The sequence below is a fragment of the Melitaea cinxia genome, chromosome 11 (genome assembly GCF_905220565.1).
Source record: "Melitaea cinxia chromosome 11, ilMelCinx1.1, whole genome shotgun sequence".
In the NCBI taxonomy this organism is placed as follows: domain Eukaryota; kingdom Metazoa; phylum Arthropoda; class Insecta; order Lepidoptera; family Nymphalidae; genus Melitaea; species Melitaea cinxia.
Genome location: NC_059404.1, coordinates 3,610,216 through 3,630,483, shown reverse-complemented (window position 1 = coordinate 3,630,483; position 20,268 = coordinate 3,610,216). Strand labels below are relative to the sequence as shown.

Here is a 20,268-nt window from a genome sequence, read left to right as displayed (position 1 = left end):
GTTTTTATTTATGGAACTATAGTTCAAGGGTACAAATGCAAAATTAAATTTTGACATAAAATCTCGACCGAGCAAGGGAACAGGGCCATCTTCAACCACAAAAAACCTAATATTTTTTGTAGTACCGTTGTAAGTTATTGGCAACTCACACACGCCAATAGGTTTTATTATAGACCCACCATATGTACGTAAGGTTTTATTGGACTCACCGAGCGCCGAATGAGTAGCAAAGTACCTGCGCCACAGAGCCGCCGGCAGCGCGGACACGCCGCTGCCCGAGTCCACCTCCATGCCAATTGCACAACCGTGCGCGCTCACCTCAACCGTGAGGGGCTTTTCATCCGTACACTTTAAATTATTCACCGCTACTGATTCTTCATACTCATCACTATCACTGTCATCACAAATATAATGACTACGCCACCCCTTGTGGTTACCACTAGACGAACTTTCACTTTTTTTAGCCGTGCACATTCTTTTCAAGTGCCCTTTAACGCCACATATATCACACGCGAGATGACGAAATCCGCACTCGGCCGAAGCATGCGACTTGGCGCCGCACACGCCACAACGCGTGCCGCCGCTGCCACCGGTCCCGCCGCTGCCAACCGCTCGCGGCGCCGCGCGGCCCCGCGCGCGCCCCTTGCTGCACCGTGACCGGCCAGCGCTAGCGGCCGCATACAGCAATGGTTCCTGTTTGACCACCACTTCCGGAGCGCCTGCGCTACGTACTATCTTATGTGCACTTTCAGCTGCTATACTAATCTCCAGAGCCTTACTAAGTTTCATGTTGGCCGGGTCCTCACGGTATAGCTTTTCACGAACCGCGGATGAATCGACACCCATTACGAACCGATCGGTGAGGCTCATTTCTAGGGATGTGCCGAACTTACAAGTTGACGCTAAACCACGGAGACGAGCTGCGTAATCCATGAGCGACTCGCCTGACTCCTTTTTAGCGTCATAAAACTTCTCACGTTCCGCGTACACGCACTTTTTTGGTTCGAAATGCGCGTTTAAGGTGTCTACTATAGTCTTATACGACACGTTTTCAGGCTTCTCTGGATGCAATAAATCGCGTGTCAATCGATAGGAATCTTGTGACATGCAATTTAACAGGATAGCACGTCTTTTACCACCATCCTTATCTGATGTATCGGTAATGTCATTCGCAACAAAGAAACTATTCAATTGTGCAACGTGCACAGGCCACTCGTCACTTTTACAGTCGAAAACAGGCACCGTGCCTAAAACCGACATCGTCACTAGGTCCGTATATCGTTAGTTAATCGATTATTAACACAATAACTCGTCGCCAGTGTAATATCCTTAACTATTTTAAGGATAACCGGGATAAGTAAAACGACAATGCTACGCAGCTGGTTATTTATTAACACTGACTTTTGTCGGTAGGAAAAACTTACAAATGAATAAGCAACGAACTACCTACATATCACAATCTCCTATTAAAATATTCGTTGGAAACCTAAAATCATGATATTTAGTAGTAAAATATGAGTAGTTAATTCACAAATTTAATCAGACACAAACGAGTCAAAAATTCATATTGACTTCAATGTAGGTAAATCATAAAATCACACGATAAAAAAAAACACAATAATGATGTCCACGTTCTACTTAATTATTTTTCTATGATTGCCTACAATTTATTTACCCGCATTTTGAGCTAATGGAAATAAGAATTACTGGTAACACTTCCTCGGTACGTCATTTCGGGGCATAGAAATTATAAGTTCCGAATAACCTGAATATTATTTTGGAATAACAAAAAATATAAAGTTTTGTATGTACTTACGTGTGAAACGATATTTCTTCAGACTTTTTGTTCACTTTGGTATTGTTTTTGCACCATTTAATTACAAAAGAACGGCATAGGCAAAGTTACTGTACGAGGCCCCGTGAGATATTAACGAAAATGAGCGTAGTTTGATGCATATGTGTGCGTGAGCGCGTGTGTTTACTTGAAGGAGCCGAGTTTTGTGGCTTCAGTAACAACATAGGCCGTGCATTATCTACTTTTTTTTACTTCATCTATGACGATACAATATAATACAATACAATAAAATATAAGTGTAAGATGAGAGAACTTTAAGTGCTGTGTTTGTAACTAAATTGATTTGATGGTGGATCTGTTTGATATTAGTGCGATGTAACTATGTTTAGTATTATTTGTGTATACTAACTATGGTATATACAAACAATCACTAGATTGTTTCGTTTATTCGGTTTCATGTCTTTTAATGTATTATTATTTTTAATTTTATTTGGTGTTATTAGGAATAAATTTTTTTTTTGTATAATTGCCTAATATAACTTTGATCCGATTTTCTTTAATTTGACTTAAAGTAAGTTTATTTCTATTTGAGGTTATTTAACATTTTTTTTTGAAGATTCAACATTAAGTGGTACTCCTTTCCACCAACAAATCCAGCTCTTACGGAGCCGCCTTGAATGTATATGTTGATGAATGTATTGTTGAATGTATGTATATGAGGGTAGTAAACGATGTAGCTGAAAGAGCGGTTAAGTTGATGCAAGACTTTCATGGATTAATCACAGTTGAGTTGGAATAATAACAATTTTTATTACGTTGCCTACAAGAACACCGAAAAATTTATCCTGACTGTAAAAAACAAACGTTAAAAAGAAAATTTGAACACTAATTTTATTTTTTAACGTTAATGAGTGAATAATATACTATTCGGGTGTATTGGAGTCATAGTTAAGTAAAATAAATTAAATTCTTAATTCCTCCTATAGTAAGTCGGTACAAATTTTCATGCCAAAACTTTGGCATCAAGTCGGCACGGCTTATCATTGTTCAATTGCAATAATATTTATTATTTGAGTCAATGAGGTCAAACGGAATAAAAATAGAGGGTATGCGTATTTGATTTCGAGAAAAAAAAATTTTCCCTTATGTCTTGGGACACCCTAATATATATATATATATATATATATATATATATATATATATTAGGGTGTCCCAAGACATAAGGGAAATTTTTTTTAATATATATTTTATATATATATATATATATATATATATATATATATATATATATATATATATATATATATATATATTTATCGGCATATGTTTTTATTAGTTTAGTTAAATAAAGATTAACAGTTATGTATTAAAAGATGTTTAATTGGATCCATTAATTCCATTTCTTCTTGTCTCTATCAAATGTAAGGGGTAAGAGTATATCTAGAACACTAAAAACCTTTTATGATTAAAATAACTATGGACAGCAATTACTTATATAAAATATTGTAGTTTTATTTCCCGCATCAAGATTACAATTCAAACTTTCGACGCGCTTGGTATTCTCTTGAGAGGCTTTCATAGGTATATATGTGTATGGCCGGCCATCATGCGGGCTGTACGCTTGCTTACCCCAGTTGATATCTATGTTTTCAAATGGTGCTCTACAACATATATGTACACACAACACATATGTTTCATCTATCAGTCAGCATTTGTATTTTTAAATGTTTTCATGAAAAAATCAGAAATGTATGTAATAAATGGAGTTTGTCTTATAATTTGGAAGAAGAAAAAACATTATACTTACTTAACAGGTTGTAAACCAGGTGTCAATGAACATATATAGTACCGTGTATACACGTCGAATTGAGTAACCTCCTCCTTTTTTGAAGTCGGTCAAAAATAAAGTGTTTTCGTATGTAAAACTTATGGTCATATTGTGTGGGATGTTTTCTTGTAATTTGTTAATAATAATCTAATTACAATTGATGAAATGCTAAATTATTGTGTCATACTTTCAGCTGTGTTTGTAAAATCTATGCGGGGTAACACCATGGTCAGTTTCGGCGGCTATACTTTCTCATACAAGAAGCACTACAAAGGCAAGGGTATTAAGAAGAGGTGGGTCTGCTCCACCAACTACTGCTTCGGATGCAAAGCTGTGGTATATACAATTGATAATGTGATTGTTAACTTTAGAAACGAACATAATCATGAACTCAAAGGAAAAAGGAAACATTTCAAAAAAGCTAATTAAGTATTAGTCAGAAAATTGATACACGCTGTTAGAATATCATCTGAGCAAAGTTATATTAACATAATAGTTAGTCATTATAATAAATCAAATAAAACTAATATAACGTGTGTGGATTTATGGGTAAAACGGAATATTTACCATGTTAACAACATCTAACAATAATTGTAGCTATTTTGCCTATTATTATTTATTTACATTTCACTATTAATGCAATCGCCATTGTCACGGATGCACTCAATGCAAATAATTACCTCGTTGTACATATCAATAAGTCATAGTATTCATTCATTATATAATGTCAACATGGGCGAACATGGTCGCTAGTAGGTTTTCGCGGTGTAGTAATGAGGTAAAACACAATATTTACACGAGTACGGGTAAACTAAACAAATACTGCTTTCACGGCCCTTCGTAACTTGTAAAATAACGCCTCCATGGTGCTGCTAGAGCTGCGCGGGCACTGCAGTACATCGGGTACAGCTGTAGCTGGATGCGACAGTTTTGAGAGAGTGCTATTATCTCGAAAAAGATACAAAACTTTATTGTGATCCTTTTAGTTAAATTTGTTACTAAAATTCTTTTAAAGTATTTTTACTAATACCTAAGGATCTATATGGATTTGAAAAGAATATTTTTTATTTAATTTGTAAAGAATCATAACTTAAAGATATTATCAGTTGATTATACAAATCATTGTATAATACTCGTAAGTCATGGGTTCCGTTTGTTTAATTTATATTGCTAAATAAATAAATATTTTTTTTTACAACTAATATGCATCTACTTACTATAATTATTTTTATTATTATACTTCTTGTACAAGTTTCAGAAGATTTAACTAATAAAATATCACAAAATGCTATCTTTGTTTCGTAAAAAGTCTATTCAATGTTAAATATGAAATAATAATTTAATTAATAGTTATAAAAATATGCATTTATTTATTAATAAAGTATTATAAATTTGGTATCAGTTATAGCGTTACGATGTTTATTATTATACAGACATCGCTTTTGTGTAGTGGTGTGTGTGGTGGTCTGTCCTTGTGGGTCTCCCCACCGTGCCTCGGAGAGCGCGTTAAGCTGTCGGTCCCGGTTGTTATCATATACGATCGTAACTCATAGTAGGGAATGTATCCGCCAACCCGCATTGAAGCAGCGTGGTGGATTCAGCTCCGATCCTCCTCCTACATGGAAAAAGAAGCGCTAGGCCCAGCTGTGGGATGTTACAAGCTGAATCGTGTCGTGTCAGAATGTAATATGATAAAGAAAATAATAAAGAGTTTATAAAAATGTTTTTATTTATAATTTATGAAAATCCCTTTTTAAAATTCTTAGAAAATGCCTAGCGATGACATAAACTATATAGCGTTAGTCTTTTTTACTTTAATAAGATTTAAAGTGTGTTAATTTAACAACTACAAATGTTTTATTTGTTTCAGTTATACCACCGTATACCATTCGAAAATCGTTACGAGGCAATCCCATTATTTTGATAGAAGGCTACCGTTTCTCAAGGAGATACACAGCTACAGTCAACAAACTAAAAGTTCGATGGCGTTGCTCTACACACAACAGTTTAGGATGTAATGCCGCCCTTTACACTGTAAATGACGAGATTGTTTTCATTAATAATAATCATAATCATCAACCTCTAACGAAGCTGTAACTTTTGCCAATATTTTAACCGAATTAAAAAGGGAGGAGGTTCTCGATTTGAATGTAATTTTTTATGTATATTACCTTATAAGTTGTTGAGTTATCTCTGACAATGTGTATTTCGTCGTTTGCAAGCTAATAATTATTTTTATTCTATTACTCCTATTTACGAGTCTGGGAAGGGAATTATAACTAAGCGAACTCTTTTATTCCAGTTCTATCATTTATACTTCTCGTACTTTCATTCTGCATACTGATTTCTTATTTTCTTTCATTATCTGTCATTCTCTAGGTGGGTTCCTAACTAACATAGCCCTTACTTTCGTCATTGCAAGCTAATAATTATTTTTATTTTATTACTCCTATTTACGAGTCTGGGAAGGGGATTATAACTAAGCGAACTCATTTATTCCAGTTCTATCATTTATACTTCTCGTACTTTCATTCTGCATACTGATTTCTTATTTTCTTTCATTATCTGTCATTCTCAAGGGGGTTTCTAACTAATATAGCCCTTACTGAATTATATTTCTATGCTTAACACGGGGAAATAATGAGTTGAAAGAGGTTTTATTTAATTTTTCCTTAATTTTAGAACTTTATATTTAGGAACTAATCTATGCCAATTTTATAACTAATTAGTTGGAATTACTACTCTATATGTCTATTGTCAATTGTTATAAACAATTAATAAATAATCTGTTAGTTTGTAAGAATCCTAAAAAGCTTATTGAGGTGGGGATCGGCAGGAAATATCTTGTTCGAAATTAAAAGTAGTCCGACTGGGGAGGTAACTCTAATATATAGAAAATCATACCTAATTAAACCTATTTTCAAGTAGGGTTATTTTCCTGTGAGTAAGGTTGCCAGTGCTTTTGGCAAGAGTAGGTGCAAAAGTCGGTAACACGCTGGCAATGTTTCTGATATTGAAGACGTTCATAGGCTACGGGTAACCGCTTATCATGAGGGTAACCGTACGCTTCTGACTACCTCTTTAGTATAAATAGCAATTTAAAAATAAAGTTTTAAATAATGACTCAATAAACGAAAATTAGACGTACCCATAAAAGCCAGCTTCTCCCGTCTTTTTTGGGGAAAAATGAAGCTGGTGAATTTATTGTGGCGAAATATATTACATTTACCCTTACATCAGCTTTTGAGTTAGTTGTGATAGTTAAAACTTTTTAGTATCATAATAATTCAATTATAATAATATGATTGTACTATAATAATATATTAATAATTCACTGGAAGGCGATAGCATAAATCTTATAAATAAAAATGTGGTATGCTGTTATAATATACTTAAGTTAATTTAGTAAGTTTGGATTTATTTTATTAAATATACATATGACTATAGTCGTTACCTATTATGTTAGTAGTGGATATAATACTGTGAAAAATAATAATTAAAAATAGAAAAAAGCTAATACACTTATCTAAAAAGATAACTTTTTATTAAAACATTTTTTGAATGATTTTTTTTGTTCAGTTAAATTAATGGGTAAATGTTTTAATATGCTTTTCAAAAAAGTAAAATTATTCGTTTTATCGTTGTCTACATATTACATTAAGCATAGCTCACACTATACGGTAGTTAATATTAAGATGTGTGATAAAAAAATACACAATTATTAACATTCATTATTATCAAAATAAAATTTATTCAGAAATGCTGTTTTAATTTTATATAATATACGCCTATACTTTTATAATAGTGTAAATAAATTAATATTTTTATTATGATTTCGATATATATGGTCACGGTTTCTGGTTGTTGTGATGGCAGTGGTTTCAAATATAACTCATTAGAATCTTTTGTTTGGGCTATAAATTTCTAGACACACCAACATCGGACTTTAAATGTACGAAATGTCCTTGAATGTCTGTTTTAAGCTATAGGCTTAAGGTGTAATAAATAAAATTATTTATTGAAGTAAGTCCAAATTCAGTCAATAATTCTATACGAATTGCAAAGAATAATTGTCCTGTTGGTCATTTATTACGTAAAATAAAGATTTATTTATTGTTAATTAAAATGCTTAAAATACATCACTTTCATTAATTAACACGTCTCTAAAAATCAGAAAAAAAAAAACAACTGAAAAGTAACAGTTTTATGTTAACAAATAATAACAAATTAAAAAAAAAGGAAAACTGTAAGTGTCACAATTTTTTTACATATAAATTTCTAACCTTTCACTGATACTATGAACATTATTACTTATAGGCACGAACGATCACTCAGATTTATCGCGGCTGTAATTTTGAAGCACTCGACATTTCAACGATGGTGCAGACGCCATAATTGACGCCCTTATGCGTCTGCAACTTTGCCAAAATATCTGGTTATAATTATTTGTACTAAATTAAACATTTCATATTTTCAGTTATACCTCCATACGAACTATCGACGTCTGTTCGAGGATACCCATTGATCAAAATCGAGGGATATCGTTTCACTCGGGAAAATAAATTCAGGAAAAAACATAGCAATCCCCCGAAATTTAGATGGAGATGTTGTTCGCACCAGAGCATGAAGTGTAAAGCGCATCTGTACACAGCAGGAGATAAAATAATTTACCTAAACAGCTTACACTCACACCCGTCTACGATTGAAATGACAGTAAAAAAATTTCCCGCAAAACTTATAACCCTCTAAATGTGGTAATCAAAGAAATCCTAAATTGTTGTGATATAATGGTTAAATACACTATTTTAGCCAATCTTTGTAAAAACTATTAATTTAATGAAACACTTTTTCCGGATTTTATCGCGGTTTATTATTAACTTTTGATTCCCGACGTTTCGGATACTTTACAGCAACCATGGTCACGGGAGTCCTCCCGTGACCATGGTTCCCGAAAAAAGTGTTTCATTAAATGAGTAAAATTCGCGTAAACCTTAGAAAAAAAAAATTATTAATTTCTCCACGAGAGAAGCTGCGGGCAATTGCTAGGAGCTTGTAAAATTATTGTTACTTCGAAATTAAATCGAATTTCTTATTAGTTATTATTTCAATTACAACATTTAAAATAAATCATCATGTTGTTATCTTGTTTTTTAAATATAAGAAAACTATCCTTGTATAAATATCTTTTATTTCTATATTTGTACAAAACTACTAAATAATATTTTATCGAAATTATGTGATATGGAGTGTATTTTTGTATAGAAATTTCTATCAAACTAATGTAAGTTGGACAGTGCCGTCTAGCTAAACTTGTTATATATTTTGTATAGGTGTCTAGTACATACGTACTTTTTCAATTTATATTTCTCCTATCCTATAATTGTGAGCGTGACGTTGTTTTGACGTTAATCAGGGTATATTATAGTTAAGACTCTTTGAGACGATGATAAGTCAATGTCTCATTGCCGCCACTGGTGACAGAAAGGCTGGCTGGCACATTGGGTCCATAGAATCTGTATTGCGATTCAACGGGGAAATGCTATCAGCATTCTTAGTTTTATTAGTCCTCGCGAACATGATTCATACCACAACGTTTTTTAGGTTGGCATTGTAAACATGTATACTTTAATATTTTAATATAAATTACACATTTTATTTTGTAAATTATAATACCATGAAAAGGATCTTATAGTATAAGTTTAAGTTTCGTGTTATTATAATTTAACAATTTTTAATTTATATAGATATGTAGGTATATGAAACCAACAATGATAATAAAAAGTTACAAAAAAAGTTACAAAAAGTTCTAAAATGTATCTTCTTTTTTTTTGTGTGATATAAAGTTTTAATAAATAAATAAAATAAAAGGATGAAATAAACTAACATAGTTTAAATTGTTTTTTATTCTTTTATATATATTTGAAAAATTTAATTTAAGTGATTTTGGTAGCCTTGACAATATTGAGTAGATAGTTAGTGGCCTAGTTTGTAAATCAATATTTATCACATTTAATTAATGTTACAACACTTTGTCATTTTTTAACCGACTTCCAAAAAAGGAGGAGGTTCTCAATTCGACTGTATTTTTTTTTTTTTTTTTATGTATGTTACATCAGAACTTTTGACCGGGTAGACCGATTTCGACGAATTTTGTGTTAATCGAAAGGTGGTGTGTGCCAATTGGTCCCATTTAAATTTATTTGAGATCTAACAACTACTTTTCGAGTTATATCTAATAATGCCTTTTTACTTGACGCTTTTTTCGTCGACCTACGTTGTATTATACCGCATAACTTTCTACTGGATGTACCGATTTTGATAATTCTTTTTGTTGGAAAGGGGATATCCCTAGTTTGGTACCGTGATAAGGAAACCAGGATCTGATGATGGGATCTCAGAGAAATCGAGGGAAACTCTCGAAAATCCGTAATAACTTTTTACTGGGTGTACCGATTTTGATAATTTTTAATTTAATCGAAAGCTGATGTTTATCATGTGGTCACATATAAATTTTATCGAGATCTGATAAATACTTTTTGAGTAATCTTTGATAACGCGTAGTTACTTGACTATTTTTTCGTCGATCTACGTTGTATTACTCTTCGATGTAATTGAAGTCGGTTTTTTTTTCGTTTGCGAGCAAACACAATTATTTACATATTTTTTATTTCCTGTATTATACTTTGATGTTAAGTTTATCGTTTCATTTTCAGATCTTCCATCGTACACTATCCAGACATCGTTACGAGGCAACCCTATCATATCTATAGATGGCTACCGTTACTCAAGAAGATACACAGCTAAAGTCAATCGCGCGAGGGTTCGCTGGCGTTGCTCCACACATCACAGTTTAGGGTGCAAAGCCGCCCTTTTTACTATCAATGATGAGATTGTTCTCCTTAATAATAATCATAATCATAAAGAGATAAAGGGTGGCTAATATAAGCTTCTTATATAAATAATAAAAATTATTTACTTTATTACTGGTCTATACCATATATACTGCCAGCCTATGCTGGCAGTATATATGGAAACTACTATTCATCATTCATCATTCCAGCCTATTATAGTTCACTGGTGGACATAGGCCTCTACATGTTCACGCCAAAAATGGCGTGAACTCATGTGTGTTGCCCATAGTCACCACACTAGGCAGGCGGGTTGGTGACCGGAAACTACTATTACGGAAATGCAATAGCTTATGGCACTTAGGAATAAATAAGTTTTAAAGTTTAGCCCCTACACAACTATAAACTTACAAATTTTATTCTTAAAGTATTAGCAATGAAAGAAAAATGGTAAAAATACTCCTGCACTGTGTAGTAATTATTTATTCTATCTTATACTATTAAACGAGCAATTCTTGTATATATATATATATATAGAATCTGGATCTCGGAAACGGCTCCAACGATTTTCATAAAATTTAGTATATATGGGGTTTCGGGGGAGATAAATCTATCTAGCTAGGATTCATTTTCAGAAAATGTCGTTTTATCCCTGTTTTTAGGGAGTGAAAAAAATATCGGTAGAATACGAAGGTAAATTTCGCATTTGTCAATTTAGTTACAATAGCTCGGTGGGAAATCGGCCGGTCGGGATCAACCGAGAAGATCATGGTTCAAATCCCTATGTCCCAGATCAATTATTTTTTCTTTTTCTTTTTCTAATTGAACTCGTTATTTTTTATTTAAATGGGTTGTTTTTATTTTTTATTATTATGTAGGTATAATCGAAAAATATTATTCATATTTTATCATTATTATTTCTTAATTATTTTTTATTTTTGATTTTTTATATTTATTTATATTTTTTATTATTGTCGGTAAAAATTTTTTTATTCACATTTTATGTAATTCGTATTTAAATATGATTTTCAAAACAAACACGATTTGTTGGAGCGCCTATTAGTTTTGAGAAGCAATTACTCTCAATTTTGTAATTGTATATTTTATATCAATTTTTAATTTATCGATATTTTTTATTTTTATTTTGCGTTAATTCATTATTAATAATTGTGTTTGCAGGCAAACGAAAAAAAATAGACTTCAATTACATCGACAAGTAATACAATGTAGGTACACGAAAAAATAGTCAAGAAATACGCATTATCAAAGATTACTCCAAAAGTTGTAATCAGATCTCAAAGAAATATGACCACATGATAAACATCGGCTTTCGATTAAGTTAAAAATGATCAAAATCAGTACACTCAGTAGTATGTTAAGTATTATGTAGTTAATGTAATGTTATGCGGATTTTCGAGAGTTTCCCTCGACTTCTCTAGGATCCCATTATTAGATCCTGATTTCCTTATCATGCTACCACATCAGCGATATCTCCTTTCCACCAAAAAAAGAATTATCAAAATCTTTTCATAAACGACGAAGTTATGCCCGAACATACATTAAATATATATATATATATATATTAGCGACCCGCTCCGGCTTCGCACGGGTATAAAATATAATTATAGCCTATGTCATTCACTGAAAAATGATTAAAATCGATCCAGTAGTTTTGATTTATTCATTACTGCCCGTGGCCCGCAAGCGTTAACTTTAGAGTAAAAGCCGGCCGGAACTGCCGCAAACGCTACGTACCGCAATTTTTAAATCTATAATATCTTCAAAAATATTCATTTAAATTATATGCTGTAAAGGGCCATATAGATCTATATTAAATCAACAATCACATCACATTAGAAACCTCAAAAATGAGAGTATTTCTCCACTATTTAATGGATGTTATTATACATATAAACCTCCCTCTTCAATCACTCTATCTATTAAAAAAAAACCGCATCAAAATCCGTTGAGTAGTTTTAAAGATTTAAGCGTACATAGGAACAGAGAAAGCGACTTTGTTTTATACTATGTAGTGATAGTGATATATATATCGCACCTTCGGTGCAACAAATCAAAACAGCTCATTTCTTAATTTTATAGGAGAAGACTTCTAATTTTTTTTTCGCTGTTACTTCCTCATTTCTGGATTACTATTTATAGTAGGTTTGAAATCGTTATAAAATTAATAGTTTACTTTCTTTGCTATAGTTTAAAAATCTTATATTAAATTATCAAAAACTTCTAAAAAAAGACATAACAAAATAATTGTGTTTGCTAGCAAACGAAAAAAACCGACTTCAATTACATCGACGAGTAAATACAACGTAGATCGACGAAAAAATAGTCAAGTAACTACGCGTTATCAAAGATTACTCAAAAAGTAGTTATCAGATCTCGATAAAATTTATATGTGACTACATGATAAACATCAGCTTTCGATTAAATTAAAAATTATTAAAATCGGTACTCCCAGTAAAAAGTTATTGCGGATTTTCGAGAGTTTCCCTCGTATTCTCTGGGATCCCATCATCAGATCCTGGTTTCCTTATCATGATACCAAACTAGGGATATCCGTTTTTCAACAAAAAAAGAATTATCAAAATCGGTACATCCAGTAGAAAGTAAAAACGCATTATTAGATATAACTCGAAAAGTAATTGTTAGTTCTCAAATAAATTTAAATGGGACCAAATGACACACACCACCTTTCGATTAAAAAAAAATTGTCGAAATCGGTCTACCCGGTGAAGAGTTCTGATGTAACATACATAAAAAAAAATACAGTCGAATTGAGAACCTCCTCCTTTTTTAGAAGTCGGTTAAAAAGTGTCCTGAATTGTGACTTTGTTGGACCGAAGGTGCGATATATATACATATTGAGTTTCCTTCAGCCAAATTAAGTAACCTCCTCCTTTTTTGAAGTCGGTTAAAAAAGACTTCATCCAAACCGGCAACGAATCATTTTAACTCTCTCTTCTACTACTAATCCTTCACGATATACTAAAAATACCGAGCAGAGCTCGGTCACCCAGGTACTTTATGATTCTGCTCAATTACAATGTATTGTTCATAATGTATATAGTTTGTATATATAGGGCAGTTTCTTCGTACGTAGTTTTGTATTATTATTTTTCTAACTAGATCGGCAAAAAAGAAATCGGTTTGGAAAAGTTAAATAAAGATTTATTTGTTATTTATGCATCTCTTTCATTAATTATAACACGTATCTACAAATCAGATAAACAAACATGAAATAAAGATCAGAAGAGATACATGAGAAGATGAAAACTGTGTTTGCTAGCAAACGAAAAAAACCGACTTCAAGTACATCAAGAAATCAATGTGGTCTGAGACTGCTGTTATGTTAATTTTAGTAGCCTTTATAGTATAAAGTAGATAGAGTAGCCTAGTTCGTTGAATCGAAATTTATCACATTTAATTTATGTTACAACACACATTTTTTACATATTATTTACTTCTGTATTATTACTTTGATGTTAATTGTATCGTTTTATTTTTAGATTATCCACCGTACACAATCCGGATATCGTTACGAGGCAACCCCATCATATATATAGAGGGCTACCGTTTCTCAAGAAGATACGCAGCTAAAGAAAATCGCGCGAAGGTTCGTTGGCGTTGCTCCACACATCACAGTTTAGGGTGCAAAGCTGCTCTTGTTACTATGAATGATGAAATTGTTTTCCTTAATAATAACCATAATCATAAAGAGATAAAGGATAGCTAGTACTAGCTTCTTACAGAAATAATAAGTATTATTTACTTTATTACATATTGTCAGTTATATTATATTTGCGTAGTTTTAATACTATTGAGATTTAGTAGTTCACAATATGTTTTTCAACTGGGTCGGCAAATAAGCGTACGGCTCACCTGATGGCAAGTGATTATCGTAGCTTATAGTAGCGCGTTGCCGATCCTCCCCAATTCCCCTCAGGAGCTCTGGTCACCTTACTCACCAACAGAAATACAACACTGCTTTAGTAATGGCATTTAGCTGTAATTCTCTCTAAGTTCGAGGTTACTACTCCAGTCGGGCTGCTCCATATTTTTAACAAGAAATTTTCTGTTGTGGCCGACCTCGGTAAAAGTTAAGTTAGTTGTTATTTATTCATTTCGGAGCACTTTCTACTAGATTTCTTCATCCTTTTCTGATTTCTGTCTCTGGTTTATTCTATCATTCTCTTCTCTACTTTGGACTACATCTTCAGCTCACCGTTTTTGAGTTTTAGTATTTAAGTACCTGGGTGACCGAGCTTAGTTCGGTATTTTTTAGTAAATCGTGTGTTTTGGAAATCATATTTAAATACGAATTACATTTTTTTAATACTATGAATAATATTTTTTATTACCGACAATAATAATTATATTTTTTATAATAAAATTATTATTGTTGTTAATAATATATATAAAAATAAAAAATCAGAAACAAAAAAATAATTAAAAAATAATAATGATAAAATATGTATGTATAATATTTTTCGATTTTACCGACATAATAATAAAAAATAAGAACTGGCTATTTAAATAAAAAATAACGAACACAATTAGAAAAAAAAAGAAACAATGATAATCGATCTGGAAATTTGAAGATTTGAACCGTGGTCCTTTCGGTAGATTTCCAACCTAAGCTATTACAACTTTAATAACAATTGCGAAATTTACCTTCGTATTCTAGCGATATTGTAGCCATTTTTTCACTGTCTAAAAACTGGGATAAAACGACATTTTCTAAAAATGAATCCTAGCCAGATTTATGTATCTCCCCCGAAATTCCCTGCATACTAAATTTCATGAAAATCGTTGGAGCCGTTTCCGAGATTTAGATTCTATATATACAAGAATTGCTCGTTTAATAGTATTAAATTTCCCCTTATAAGTTCCCTTGCATTTCAAAATCTTCAATGTCCAGCTTTTCTCATTTTTCCTACTTTATCCTTCCGCTTTTTTAAAGCTTACTAAAATGCTTCGTATTCGAAGTTAGTTATTTAGTTAAGTTATTACTTGATTTGTTTTTTTTCTACTTTCAATTCTTTGGATTGATTTATTTTTAAGTTAGTTTTCTTTCTTTATTTTCTCCTTTCTAATACAATTTGTGCATTATTTTTTTATGAGGATTTGTATTTACTGCTTGTGTTTTTTTAATTGTGTATTTTTAATTTATGTTTTTATTAAGTTGTAATAATTATCAAATAAACGAGTGATTGTGAAAGACGAGTGACTTTGACTTTAAAAGGTTGTATAATTAATTATTTGTGTATACTTTGTAATGTGGTTTTTGAAGTATAATTTTTTGTATAAATCGTAATGGCACCACTTTAAATCTTCATTTATAGTTTCTGAAGATATTGGTATGTATTAATTATTTTAATTGGTTTTATTCTTTTCAGGTACTTGCAACTTCCAGGTGAGTGATGTTTTACACTCACAAAATTTCGATTATGTGACTATAAAATTCATTACATAATAAAATAAGCAGAAATAGCGACTAGCGAATAGAGCGGTTTTCAAAATTATACAGCCTTTTATCAAATGGCACAAAAGCTAAATATGTTTCTAGTTCAGATGCTGGTCCTTTTATTTAAATATAATAATTAATTAAAAAATACACAACTTGCTAGTGGTAATTGTATTAGACTCGCCAATGGTATCAGAATTAGACAGCCAGGTATAAGACTCTAAAATCGAATATAACATTTTTAGAGAGGATTTTTTTATAAGAGTATTAGAGAGGTCGAAATTATATTTTCCAAAAAATAACGAGATTACTAAGGCTGTTGTTTTTTTCAAATAACGTTAAAAATAATAACAGAGTCACAAAAAGATACCTTTTTTTACAGATACTAAAACCGTCGTCATTTCCTACAAAAGCAAGAAACTTGCTGACTGAATATTGCTGGCTGTTAGAGAATATACAGTGTCGTAACAATAAATATTTCTACAAAGAAAAAATGACTCGACTGTTTTTATTATAGTTGATATTGTATTTAATCTAATAACTTTCATTAACCCTCGAAATCGTTCTTCAAAACTAAAAAAAATTAAAATCTGAACCTTAAACAATGAATTAAAAAATTTAAACCTTGTATTTTTTTTAAGAATATTAATTATAATTTAGTTTTTAAATTGTACAAAATATATTGTATTATATAGGCCTAATCTATTAAATTAAAATAATCTATTTTACTACTGGTAAATTCAAAATAATTATGTATACGTATTTGAAATAAAGACTTCAGACATAATGATTTATTCCATTTAAATTGTTTTATTTTTATACATGCGTTTTAAATAAAATATACGCTTCAGCCTGTAATATCCCACTGCTATGTAGGAGAAAGATCAGAGCTTAATCCACCACGCTGTTCCAATGCGGGTGGCGGATATATTCCCTACTATGAGTAACGATCGCTACCGACCGATCGAGACCGATGGCTTAACGTGCTCTCCGAGGCACGGTGAGTAGACCCACAAGAACTGCACAACCACCCAGACCACGGCAAACATCTGTATGGCCAACACAAATGTTTGTCATGTGCTGGGACCGAACCCGCTACTCCAGCGCAACAGCTACAAACCAGTGCTGTGATCGTTGCGCCAACGCATCGTCACTATAAATTAAAAAATAAAGAATCTCCCTTCCTAGAAACCTAGAAACTAAAACATAAATAAAACCACAAATAAAAGCTCTACATATTCTTGTGTGTACATAGATATAGTTACTTAGTAATACAATATTTATTTACAGACAAACCCCAGTTCATAACGTCACAGAAAGGTAATACCTTGATATTACTATCTGGATATAAATACTCAATGAAAACGTGGAAATACATCGGGAAACATCTTCAGAAAAGATGGCAGTGCTCAACTAACACCAATCGTGGTTGCCGTGCCTCCCTCATCACACTCGACGATACCATTGTTAAACTAAGAGATATACATAATCATAAACCAGTTTTATAATCCTATGTATAAGTTTTTAAACTTTCTCGGTCGGCAAGTACACTTGATTCTGCGTGAGCTGGATAGTCTACACTCTCCGGAGGGATTCTTACCTTATACCGAGGCAAGCCCTAGACTGAAACTCCCAAAGAAAGCGCAAACGTGGCCGTCCAAAATAACCTGGCGGCGGGCAATCATTGACGAAGCCATGGTCATCGGAATGACCTAGAGTGAGATCAAGCGCGACGCTCAGGAATATTCGGGATGGAGGACTGCAAACGCCCGCAACCATAGTGTCGTCGACGAAATAGCGGGTGAACAGTCGCGGTAAATCTCATAGAATCAAACGTGATCGTATGTATTGATAAAATTTAAAGATAGATTGATATAACATTGTTTAATATAAAACGTATCTTTGTGTTTATCTTAATATATAACACTGATTAACGCTTATAACATCTACTTATAGTAGAAGTATCGCTTCCTATTAATGTATTATTTCTATATTAAAGCAATGAAGAAATTTTAAGACTAGAAATTGCTGCAAAATTAAAGAATAATAGAATTTTAAATATTCCAATATATTAAGGATCTCTAATATGAAGCTAATTATTTTCTGTTGTAAACGTTAGTCTAATTCATCATTTCCGAGCTTTGAGCTATTTCAAAACGGTATATATACATTACAAGCTCTCTTGTGAGTTATATAAGTAAAACCGTTTTGTTTTTTTCAATTAATTAAATCATCGAATTGCGAAATAAGGCAGTGAATTCTTAGCATATTATAAATATATACATTTATTTAATATTTTCTTTGCATTTATAAATAAAGACCGTTCAACCGAACAACCGTATGTGTATAAATTATTATTATTAACGACGGACCATATATATTATATAATATAAATTATGTAATATTTTGTTTATGTAGTATATATGTATATATTTATTTGTATATATGTATGTATATTTACTTCTTTTAATATCATATTGCTTGTTAACTATATGCCAATTCTTTATCAACTGTTTGTACACTTCTCTACCGCTTTGAGCTATCCTAAACCCAAAGGTTGTCTGGAAGAAATCGCTCTTTTAGCAATAAGACCGCCTTTGTACATCTTCCTCTAATTATACTTATGTTTGTATCTTTTAATGGTGTACAATAAAGAATATTATTATTATTATTATTATTATTTATAAAAAATAAACGATAAGATAAGATCGATCAAGCGTGTTTTTTTTAATGTAATAAAAAAATAACAAACTTATTCATATATAACATGAGAGGAAATGAAACTCATACATAAAATGTTTCTCGAAATTTTTTGTAAAATATGTAAAAGAAAATCATGATTTTATTCTCTAATGCCAAAACTTTTGTAAAAAATACTCGCCTGTAAGTATTGGCACGGGTATTGAGTGCTGATAATCAACCTGCGCAGGAAACAATTTTGGGTCTAGATGGTAGAAGAATAGAAAAAGAGACACAGGGCCAGGTAATCATATTGTATACAATGATTTGTGAGTTGCACTTCGCGCTCAAACTGGAAGTACTGGATGGTATGGACCTTTGGTACTACTTAGTGCCTCGATTAAAAATCCATTACTTTGTTAACTCTATGACTTTACATAAAATGAATTAACTGCCACCAACACTAATAGAATTCGTAATTTTGTAGATATTATTATTTACGTATTAGCAAAAAGTTATACTTTCTTTGATAATAATGAAACAACTTTTTCGGATTTCATCGCGGCTTATTAAGTTTTTTTTACATGTCCGACCTTTCGGATACTTTACAGCAAGCATGGCCACGGGAAGACAGGACATATTTTCTTTAATTTTCTTATTTTTTATTATTTTGATATTAATATTTTCTGACATTTAATAAAATTCTTTTCTGCTCAAATATAAAATTAAAAAAATCATATCGGTGCTTCATTCCTGAATCGCGAACCCAAATGATTGCGACCCCTGTACGATGTGAAAATAATCCTCTCTCTGTCACTGAGCGCTCAAGACCCGCGCCTATACCTAGACATATACTACTTATATATAGTAATTTTAGACTTATAAGGAATCAAATTTTATACATTAGAGGTCGATATTATCATTATGTTTAATATAAATTATACATGTGTATTAAATAAATAAAACTATTTATAATTATTCCAATACGATTACATTGTATACAATTTTCTTAAAAAATATAAAATGATCCCTGCTTAAGCGTTAGTTTTATAATGAACATTTACTTAAACCTGTGCACCATACAGATTATGTTTAAAATTTAAAAAGCTACAAAAAAAGTTTTCCTAACATCACTATTGATTTTGTAATTTTCTCATGTCATGGTGCAAAAGGGAATGGTATTCAAATTTATTTTGTTACAAGTTCTCCAAAAAAGTGCAAATTAAAGAAAGCTTATTTATTATTTGAATTACATTCCTATGATGCGAGCAATATTAGGTGTTGAATAGTTAATTGTACACATACGACATACGCAATATTCACTTATTGCAAAGAGAGTGTTTCTAGATAATCTGACAAAATAACCATATTTTCAGATTTGAAACCGGAGTTTATAAAATCGAAGAAAGGAAAGCAATTGATTTTAATGGCCGGTTACAAATATTACACCAAAAAGACAAGGAAGATGGGAAGCGCTGTCAGGAAGAGGTGGCAGTGTTCCACCAACAGTGCTCGTGGGTGCAAAGCGTCCATAAACACCATTGATGACATCATCGTTTCCCTCAATATTTGCCACAACCACGAGCCGGAACAAGCGATTAAAATCAATTAAAAAGTTTGTGAGTCAGCTCCGACACGC

The 20,268-nt window shown here is 31.9% G+C and overlaps 1 protein-coding gene and 1 long non-coding RNA gene across 2 annotated transcripts in view; both read left to right on the top strand.

The window, feature by feature from the left end:
- Nucleotides 1-20,268, top strand: part of LOC123658064 — a 518,186-nt gene that overhangs the window by 252,255 nt on the left and 245,663 nt on the right. The window lies entirely within an intron of this gene.
- Nucleotides 14,037-16,517, top strand: LOC123658069. Its single transcript, XR_006743814.1, has 3 exons — nt 14,037-14,099; nt 15,883-15,899; nt 16,333-16,517. It is a non-coding gene; the product is annotated as an uncharacterized LOC123658069 (long non-coding RNA).